The following is a 10,447-nucleotide window of genomic DNA, read 5'->3' as shown; positions in this document are numbered from 1 at the left end:
CGCGTGTGCTTGTGATTCGTTTTTTTTTCATACTTCATATGGGCAACTTATAGTTTATCACCTGCTAGACGTCTTCATCGTGCAATATGTTCAATACTATACATCATGTGTGGTAAGAAATGTTTGAAACTCTCCATCAGTGAAACATAGGTTGATGATCGCATCGTTAAAACGTGAAGCACGGTAGTGGTTGATCATCCGGATACCTTAAAACACTGTACACAAATATTTGTTGCAGTTTGCAATACATAAGCCATTGACTGTTCCATTTTTCATCGTTGCCAACGTAGGGTTCTCACCACGATACACCACGGTCATCTCGACCATTCTTTGCTAACCGGCCGAGGTTCGCTTTTTGGAATTGTTGTTGTTGTTGTTTTGGAAAAAATAGACAAATTTTTATCGGTGATAAGTTAAGTCAAAAAAGTTAACCAAGCATGTTTTGCAGTTGTTGTGAGGCATTCATAAAGGAAATAAATAACCCTCCTCCTATGCAATAAAACAAAAGCAATTTTCAGAATAAAAAGCGTCAGTTTTTAGCATACGTATGCAGCAACATTGCACAAAATCTACCAAGTCCATCTGTACCAAACTTGACTGATCTTTTCTTTGGAGTTTACTTGATCTTACAATTTCGCATTCCGAACACCTATCCCTTAAAAATGATGTAAAATAAAAATAACTCGACTTTTATGGAACGATCAGTTTTTAACACAAACCAATTAAGACCAAGCATTTAAGAAAAATGAGAAAATTTTTTAAGTGTGAAATGTCCGACTTTCTTATGCCTTCCTGCCTTCCTTTAACTTACAATCAAAAAAGCAAGTTGTTAATGTCAAAAGTACTAAATGAGTAACAATATCGTAGTAATTAATGGTCTTTAAACCAAATGTGCTTACCCTCTGCATAATATGCAATTTTTTCTGGGGTTTGTTCCTTTTTCTCTTTTACACAAAATAATGGTGTTGCTTGCCAAAAACAGCGTTAATTCTATTAACGTACACAAACCTGTATCATGCAAAATCTTAACATCTGGTGTGAGCCAAACGAGATTTTAGGGTAGTTAATTTTGTTGTTGAACCAAGTTTTATTAAGATCATCTTTCTTCTTTTCCTCTCCCGCCAACCTACACAAAATATTACTTCAAAGCGATCTAGCTCAGGAAATTGATGAAACTTTATATCGTTCTTCAAAACATAATACATAAATTCTTCAACTCCCATAGCCAATAAACAGACTGGCTTATTCTCTTATAATGTAAAACTCTTTCGTCTGACATGTATTTCTTCCCGGATAAGATCGGGTAAATCAGCTAGTTTAGGATGGTTTAGGAGGAAGCGAAAGACCGGTGGTACTGGGAAAGACAATGGAAGGAGGTGGAGCAACACGGGTATACCACGGGGGAGTAAAAGGAGATACAGCCACGGTGACATCATTAACCTTACGATCAAATGTAGAAGACGTCAATGCTAGAGCAACATATTGACAAAAAAACAAAAAAAAAACAAATAAATCACATGCACTTGAAATGAAAGGGAACAATTTGCAGTGGAACTGATAAGAAATTGTATACTTTTGTGATTCATTTCATGTTGAGGCGCCCGCAACATAAGATTCACCGCTCTATACACTACGGTAATTCCGATCACACAATCCAAACGAAATCATCCACCAAGATGTGTTTGGCCAGCATTTCCTCGTGACATCTCGAAGGCACCGGACGACAACGCTACCTTGGTGCGATCGAAGGCGCTTGATAGGCACACTTTTTGTTATCGTGGTGTGCTGCTGGGAGCTGTGACAAAAATACAAAGGAAGGAGTGAACACCGATAAACTAAAACACGATCGAGAGGAAAAACCGCGCCCTGGACACATATCGTTGCCTTAATCGCGAGGTAGCATTCTCAAAGGAAAGAAAATTTCTGTGCCGTAAGGATCAGTGCTGTGTGTTGAATCGTGCCGGTTAATTGGTCATGGTGTTTCGTCACGTGTGGCATCTTGCGGTTCAGGGAAAGGCCATGTGGAACACCATTGGCAGGGCGAGTGTGCCAGACTCAGGTCAGCAACCACCCACCTGCAGCATCAGCAGCAGCACCGTGACCGACGGTCCACCGATCCACCCTCAACCTCTCGGCGATCCGGTCGTACCTCCGAGTGCCCCACAGTCAACGCCGGTCATGCCGCCACTGGCACCGCTGGCAGGAGAACCTGAGCAGCCGCCATCAGGAAATTCAGCGGCTCATCTGGAGGCCCCGAAACTGGATCCACGAGCTCCAACGTACGTTGTGATCTTCAGAATCTCAATCTTCGTCCGTATGTGGTTGTGGTTCCTTCGGCGCAGAGTATGATGGAACCCAGGTGGAACAAGCGGATAAAGGTGTATGATTTAGAACAGTATGAAATATTTTTTGTCACAATAGAAGATGAAAAAAGATTGTTGTATGATGCGTGGCAGGAAGAAGAAATGAGGTGTTCGTGTGAGCGAATGGATGTGTGCGTGTAGAGACCCACCGTGGGAGGCGAACGAGGCACAGAGTAAGGGAAGTCATTCAGTTTCGAAATAAAGACGCGAACTGCCTACGAATAAAGCATAACAAGGAGGCGTGTACTGTTTGGAGTAGAAGATATGGGGGATGCAAACCCCCTTATGTTTTCCAACAATAAATGATCAGTTTTTTTCAGCAGCATCTGCACCTAAGCGCGCTGTTGTCCTTTTTTCGTACTTCATATGTGAAGCTTGTCGTTTATCCCCTACAACAGGGATGTCAAACATGCGGCCCGCGGGCCACATGCGGCCCGCAAGAACATTGGGTGCGGCCCGCGACCCCTTTGAAACAATACATCGAAAGTTTGGATCCTTGAGTATTGGCTTTCCTTTCAATAGCAAAATATTTAATGTAAATCGTTTCACGAACAGCGAATTGCAAGTGAACTGAACGATTGTCAAATTAAACAATTTCAATAAGAAAGTGATATGCAACTTTGATCCACATCACGCCGACATAAAGCGGTTGACAACAGCAAAGGTTTTACGCAGATTTTTCTAGACAAGTGGATAAATAGTGTTTATAGAAAACAAACCTGATGAACTACAAGACCATTCCAAACAAAATAACATATGTGGAGCAATAAGTTAGCTATTGTAATTATATACCTTTACTTTTCTAAAATCTTTACCGAAATACACAATAGTGTTGAACTGCAACATATATTTCAATAAACTTGATTTGAATTCGTTAAAATTTGGAAAACGATTGAGCGACAAACCCTCTCTTTTACTCAAAATTAGTAGATTTTATAAGAAGTAATATAATATAAAAAAATGTGAAAATGTAAAACATGATTGTCTGTTAAGATAAAACCACATTGATAAGAACATATTTTTATCAATCCAATCAATTATATGGTTTGGCCCGCGAACCTATTTTGGGGGGAAATGCGGCCCGCGAATCTATTTTGGGAGTAAATGCGGTCCGTGAGGAGAAACGAGTTTGACATCACTGCCCTACAAGGTGTCTCCGTCATGCAGTATGTAGCATTATATGTGGTTAGAAATGTTGGAAATTCTCTATCAGTGAAATATAGGTCGAGGATCGTATCGTTGAAACGTGAAGCAGGTAAAAAAGAAAAGAATTTTCTGCGATGGCAAAGAATAAAGTTATGCTTGGTTTGCATTGAATATATCTGGTCGCAGGTTTTCGTATTCGGAGATGTCGATCGACTGCTTGAAAGCGTGGTGCAACGGAAATATGAAGATCACCAAGACTCCAATACATTTAAGTTTGCTGTGCATCGCGCATTCTCGGGTCGTGTTTCGTTGGCTTCGGTCTTTTCTAACATTCTTCCTAAATAACATCTTTACGGTCGGGCGCGACAGTATTCGGTTCGTCGTCTCGTCTACTTCTCGTTTCAAAAGAAAGTACACTTCCGCACGTTGGGGGCGAGGAGTTCTTGAAAAGTGCAGTGTGTCCTAGTGTACTTTTGCGCCAGTGGCTTCACCACGGTGTCTCGTCACATCCGGTGTCTTCCGCTGAAAACCTACAACCAGAAGTCGGATTATCACTTACAGTTGCAGTTGATACCAGCCGACAAAGTTGCTTTGATGTTGAGGTCCGTTAGCGCACGAACGAAACCAAAAAAAACGTTGAGGTCCGCCAGCGCACGAGGTTAAGTGCGATCGACTTCAAATCTAACCACCAAGAAGACTCTCCAGCACCCGAAGCCACTGAACGTGCAAGAGGCATTTCCTCGGTCCAGTCATTGTCCAGTGTTTCAAGAAAAAGAATCCGACGACAGGAGTGAGTGCCGGTATACTAGAACAAGGACGACAGAGGAAAACGAGGATATTCAACTTACAGCGGCCAACGGGTAAGTTGAACCGTTTAGCACGGTTCCAGTTACTTGCGAATTCGCACAGTGTAGACACTCCCACAACATTGCTTCTATCGTGAGAGAATCTTCTGCAACGGAAAAACTGCCTTGGCAAAAACATTAAACCATCCACGTTTGATTGTGTGTTAAAACCTCCAGCTTTATCGCGGACCACGTGACTAAAGATTATTTAAAGCCAAACGGCATCAAGTGGTAAAAACACTGGTACTTTTTGTTGCTTTTGAAGCTTGCTACAACAGATTTAAAATGTTGTGGGGTCCCTTTACCCCCGTAGAACGCCAGATCGTGACTGAAAACCAGTGAGAAATCAGCATTAACACCATTTAATTTCGCTACTCTACGCACTTGAACGATCATAACTTTCTTTTCTCGTCTGGTAACTAGTGGTGGATTCACACTAAGCGGTAAAATGAACGAGGTCCCCTACGCATTACCACAAAAAGTGATACACTCCCGTCTGTTTTATATGCTTTTCAACAAAATGAATGTTAGGTATTATTTGTATACTACAATCCATAAATTGTCTGGCTGACTTCTCGAAGTTTGAGTTTATTTATTTTGTTTAACAAGTCGTATGCAATAGTTAGAGTAGAGCGCCAGAAGATTGATATTTGAGATTGACCTAGATTGATGACTAAGTTATGCTGAATTGCAAAATTGTCGGGGTTCACGTTATTAACGCCCGTGTTGCACAAACGACTGACGATACGGGGCTGCTGTAGTTTTACCGCGAGCAGTCCTTCGTTAAACCTGGAAGATTACTGACGTGAACAACACGTCATCGTGGAGTTCGTTGAACGCCAAAACGTGTGAACCAACCATTGACGAAAGTTCGCGATACTGTATTTGCGGTCATGTTCGGGGTTGTAAATATTTCCGGCCAGCGTGTAAATTGGTCTATGATGGTAAGACAATCCATGTTACTTTCAGATAGTGGAAAAGGGCCGATGATATTCATATTATCACTTGAACGATGATAACTTTCTTTTTTCGTCTGATAACCACTAGCGGATTTACACTTATGGGGGCCCCAAACGGTCAAATGAACGGGGTCCCGTACGTAGTATGTGGATATTAAATGAATTCTGAGAGTTCTTGATAGTTTGTAAGTTGACTGTTAAGTTTGAGTTGAGTGATTTGTGTAGATTCAAAATCTTCAACTTTGCATAATGTCTTGAAAATGATTTACGCTTAGGTATGATGCATACAGTACTCGATCATAAGTACTCATCTTGGTTTGATTTTCTTTTAATGCTTTGGAAAAAAAAACTACAAGTGGTTGCGGGCCTTGATCTTGTGATTTGATTACGCGTTAATATAAAACATACTATAAACTACATGCTAGTAGGTTATTCTTTAACTTAGAGTTTAAGTATTGATGTGAACAGTTGCACACAATTGAATGCATAAAAAATTGGGCAGTTCCATCAACAGCGGAGGAAGTAAAACGTTTTATCGCGTTTGCGAATTATTATCGGTAACACATTCTCAACTTTGCTAGACTATGTATTTCCTTAAACCTATTAACTCGAAAAGGAATAGATTTCAATTGGCCACACAAATATGAAAAAGAATTTGAAGTACTTGATGAACAATAATGAAAATAAAAAAAATTCATCAATGCTCCGGTACTAGACTTTCCGAATTTCAGTGACACAAATAAATTTACTTTACATACGGATGCTTCAGGCCATGCTATCTGGGCAGTATTAAGCAATAGCAATGGTAAACCGATCGCATATGCAAGTCGTGCATTAAATAAAGCTGAACAAAGCTATGAAACAATCGGCAAAGGAACTTTTAGCAATCGTATGGGCAACTAGACATTTTCGACCATATTTATCTGGAAAATCATTTGATTTGTTCACGGACACGTTCCTTTTTTATATGAATGATCCATCAAGTCTTTTAATAAAATTCCGTCTAGAACTGGAAGAGTACAATTTCACAATTCTATACAAATAAGGAAAAGAAAATGGTATTTATTCCATAATTTAGTAAGAGAAAGGTTAGAAAAAGCAAAAAATACCAACAAAAAAAACTACTTTTATGTAAAAAAGATAAAGATTTCGAAATAGCGGACAAAATCTTGTAGAAAAATGAAATTGGTAAAAAGTTTAACGCTTCCTTTTGCACAGAGCCTGATACCCAAGCGGAGCAAGCAGATGAAGAATTCGACGATGACGACATCTGAAGGTGATCTGTATGATCTGACGGTCGTCCTGAAGAACTCACTATGAAACATACCCACGTGTGTTTTCGAACAATAAATGGCCAGTTTTTTTGCACCTTAGCGCACCCTTCACTTTTTTCGTACTTCATATGAGAAGCTTATAGTTTATCAGCTACTAGGCGTCCCCATCGTGGCGTATGCATTAACATCATGTATGGTAACATATATTTTAGATTCTCATCAGTGAAGCAAAGGTCGATTAGGGCGGGTTCAAGGAGAACCCGATTATAGAGAAACGACGACAAATCGAGTTAGCCACGCGAGAGCTCGAATGGCAAAGTCGCGAACTTGCGTTTCAGGAGGAGAGACGCGCGTACGAGCAGGAAAGGAGCGACTATTTGCAAAGTACGCGCATTTCAAACGGTTACTGTTGTGTATCTAAATTAGGCTTGCGCCGAAATGTAGGCAAACAGCATCCCGTGGGCACACCGCGACAGCGCGCAAAGGTAGTTGTCTGAACCGCGAGCGCGTTGCTTGCTACATTGTATCGATCACCGCTTCAAGGGTAAGGCTTCCGCCGTATCGGAACATGCGGCATACCGAAGTACGGGCCAAGAGAATTCGGTTTCCCGTCATGATGGGTCGGCTCCTCCCGTCGGAAGGGGTTTGTAAGTGTGCGCAGGGGCGAACAGCGCCAACCGTCGGAGCGAGTACGGATGGATGTCGATACAAAGTAGTATCGCCCGTCCAACTATTCGGTTCCAGCGATCGTTGGAGCCCTGGTTGGCTTTAGAACCATACCTGACGGTTGTAGCGGAGGTCGATACAAAGTAACAAGCAACGCGCACGGTCAAAGCACAAGACGCGCTCGGCTCAAATAGCACCCAGCCACCCCCCGCCTCATCTATCCACCATGTTCCGGAGTGTCATCAGCTCCTGCTATATAAATAAGGCCAAGTCTGGAGTACGAAATCAGTCCAAAGCAGCAGTCAGGAGTAACAGGATCGTCTTAATCAAAGCACTCCAGAGTTCCTGCACGTGTGAGAGGTCTTGACCAGTGAGTGTGTGCTTTCGTGCCGGTGAACTAGCCACGGTTTTAAATCAGTTTCGGTTCAGGAAAAAGCTAAAACCAACGCGCATTAACATGGGGAGCATCTGGAGCGTGCCAGACTGGGGTCGGCGGCAACTAGCCAGCACCAGCAGCAACAGCAGCAGCACCATGACCGATGGTCCATCGGTCCACCCTCCGGTCCACCCTCCGGTCGCCAGTCCGGACGTCCCAACGCCGGTCATGCTGCCACCGGCACCGCTGGAAGGAGAACCAGCAGCTCAAACGTCGGCACCGGAATTGGAGCCACGAGCTCCAACGATAGTGATGTTGATTAGAATCGATATCCCCGTAAGAATATTGTTGCGCTTCTTTTCGCGCAGAATGTGACACCCAGGCGGAGTAAGCAGGTGAAGGTGTCGACGACGACGAGGACGACGAACCGCTCAACATTGGGGACACGTTCTACGCATGGTCGCCGAGATGATGGTCGAAGGTAAGCATAGGTGTGATTTCTGCGTGTGTGTGTGGGCGGTGTGTGTGTGTGATTAGTGTTCGAACCACCAGTGTTGTGACCACCTCTGATGCAAGTTTTCTTCTTGCTGCTCTCGTCCGATTCCTTTCGCGCAGAGTATGATACTCAGGTGGAGCAAGCAGATGAAGGTGTCGAGGACGAGGACAACGATGACGACGAGGACGGCGGCGGCAAACGGAACAACTAGGAAGGATAGTGAAGGTCATCTTGAAAAATTCAATGTCGATTCGTCACGAGCGCTTGTGCTGTACAACAATATAAAATATTGTTTCTCACACAATGTATTCCAATATTTGAAATTCTCATTCAGGGGAAATATAGGTCGATAATCTTATCGTTAAAACGTGAAGCAAGGTAGTGGTTGACCATCCGGTAAAAGAAAAAAGTATTTTCTTCAATGTGAAAGAACGAAATTGTGCTTGGTTTGCTTTGAATAGATCAGGTCGCTTGGTTTCTTATTCGGAGACATCGATCAACCACTTTCATGTTTCTATGAAAATGCGATAACATCACCAAAACAGAAATTCTAAGAACAGAAGTCAGATGATCACTTACAGTTGCAGTTGATGCCAGCTTTCGCATTTCTGAATCGCTGGTTAGGGATCCGAAACAGCGTATTTTTTGTACGCTCAGAGTTGTAACTTCACTAATCCGGGCGACGTGAAGTGTACATCCGAAAATTCTGATTAAAGCGTTTGTTTTGGAGCATAACAATGTTATCCTTTTTTTCGATGTGTTGAATCCGATTTAGTGTCCAAAAACCGCATGTTCAAGTCATTGGGTTCATAGGTGCCATCATCAGACCTCTGTTTTTTAGAGTGTCTGTTCGTAGGGGAGTGTTGGTTGTTTGTTTACATTTTCGTAGAAACACGCTTTCAAGCGGTCGATCGATATCTCCAAATAGGAAGAAAATGTCTTTGGGGTCGTCTGCGGGTTCTGGGACCTAGGGTTCGACATGCTCGCAGCAACCGGGATCATCGCTTACACTTCGTAGTGGATCACGATGTCCACACGCGGGGATAGAAAACTCGTTTGTCAACAGTGGCATCAAGTATTTCTACATGACAGCACACAATTTTGGCGAAGTGCATCTTCCCCTACGGATAATTAAGCAACACGACTCCATGGTACGCTCGGTCCATCATCCAACCGGCGCTGTTCTACGGGCCTATCCCCCTCCAAGGGTTCTGATCCACATTGAAGACTTGACTTGGACTTGAAAAGCGCTAAGATGACGGATCGGATAGACTTCTGTGCTGAGCTGTTTCGCTCGCAGCTACTCAGGGAATCCTTGCAGGTTTCTTTTCCTCCCCTTTTTTTTGTGGCACGACATCAACTAGTGGGACAAGGCCTCTCTCCGAAGAGTGTTACGGTGACCGGAAAGACGGTATATTATAGATCGGTGGTCAGCCGTTCGTAATACCGGGGGGTGCCAGACTCGAGATACGATCCCACACCTGTGACGTGGTGTTTCCTCGCGCTACCGCTGCGCCATGGGCATGTCCTCCCCTTATCTATATGCTCTAATTCAGGGGGGGCTGTCACACATAAATTGAGGTTTATCTACCTTATCGGTTGTGAATCGTCGCAAACTGACCTGCGACAACCTTCCCGTCTCTGTTTGATAATTAAGTGTTCCTTTGATTTGTTTCCATACTCGAGTCACTTGCGTCCAGGCCACTGTTTCCCCCATTACACTCTTCACTATGAAAATATCTGTTTGTAACCAAAATGTGTGGTAAGAAACCATTCAAGTTTAGGAAACACATGATTCATTTAATACAGTTTTAAAAATATAAATTACTAGCTTGACGCCCCGTCGTTGCACGGCGAAGAACTTTTTTGAGAAAAGAATTATAGTTTTTACTCTGTACTCGAAAGTTTTATTTTAATTTAATAGTTACTATAACGAAACATTTAAAATCGTTGATATTTCATCAATTTTCCCGTGTGGGCTGATGTTTATTTTCATGAGTACCGTGCATGAGCTTTAAATTTGATTAGTATTAATGAAAACCTTGAAATTCCCACTATTAATTATAGTTCTTCGTTAAAACTACCGCAAGCTGTTGATGATGTTTGGTTTGTGCAGCATAAATACATATTTTGTGCATTTTGCAATGTTTTGTTTTTATGTGAAGAAGTGTAGAACGCGTACGTACTTGTTTTGTTTGTGTTAGTAAAACTGAGTATCAACTGTAAAATTTAGATGATTTTATTTAAAAAAATAGTGGTCAAATAAACCATCAACAACATCTACAGTTCTTAAACTATATGTATGTGTGAAAAGTTTCAGCT

The sequence above is a fragment of the Anopheles ziemanni genome, chromosome X, assembly GCF_943734765.1.
Source record: "Anopheles ziemanni chromosome X, idAnoZiCoDA_A2_x.2, whole genome shotgun sequence".
Taxonomy (NCBI): Eukaryota; Metazoa; Arthropoda; class Insecta; order Diptera; family Culicidae; genus Anopheles; species Anopheles ziemanni.
The sequence above is the reverse complement of the archived record's forward strand: the minus strand, read 5'-3'. Positions refer to the sequence as shown.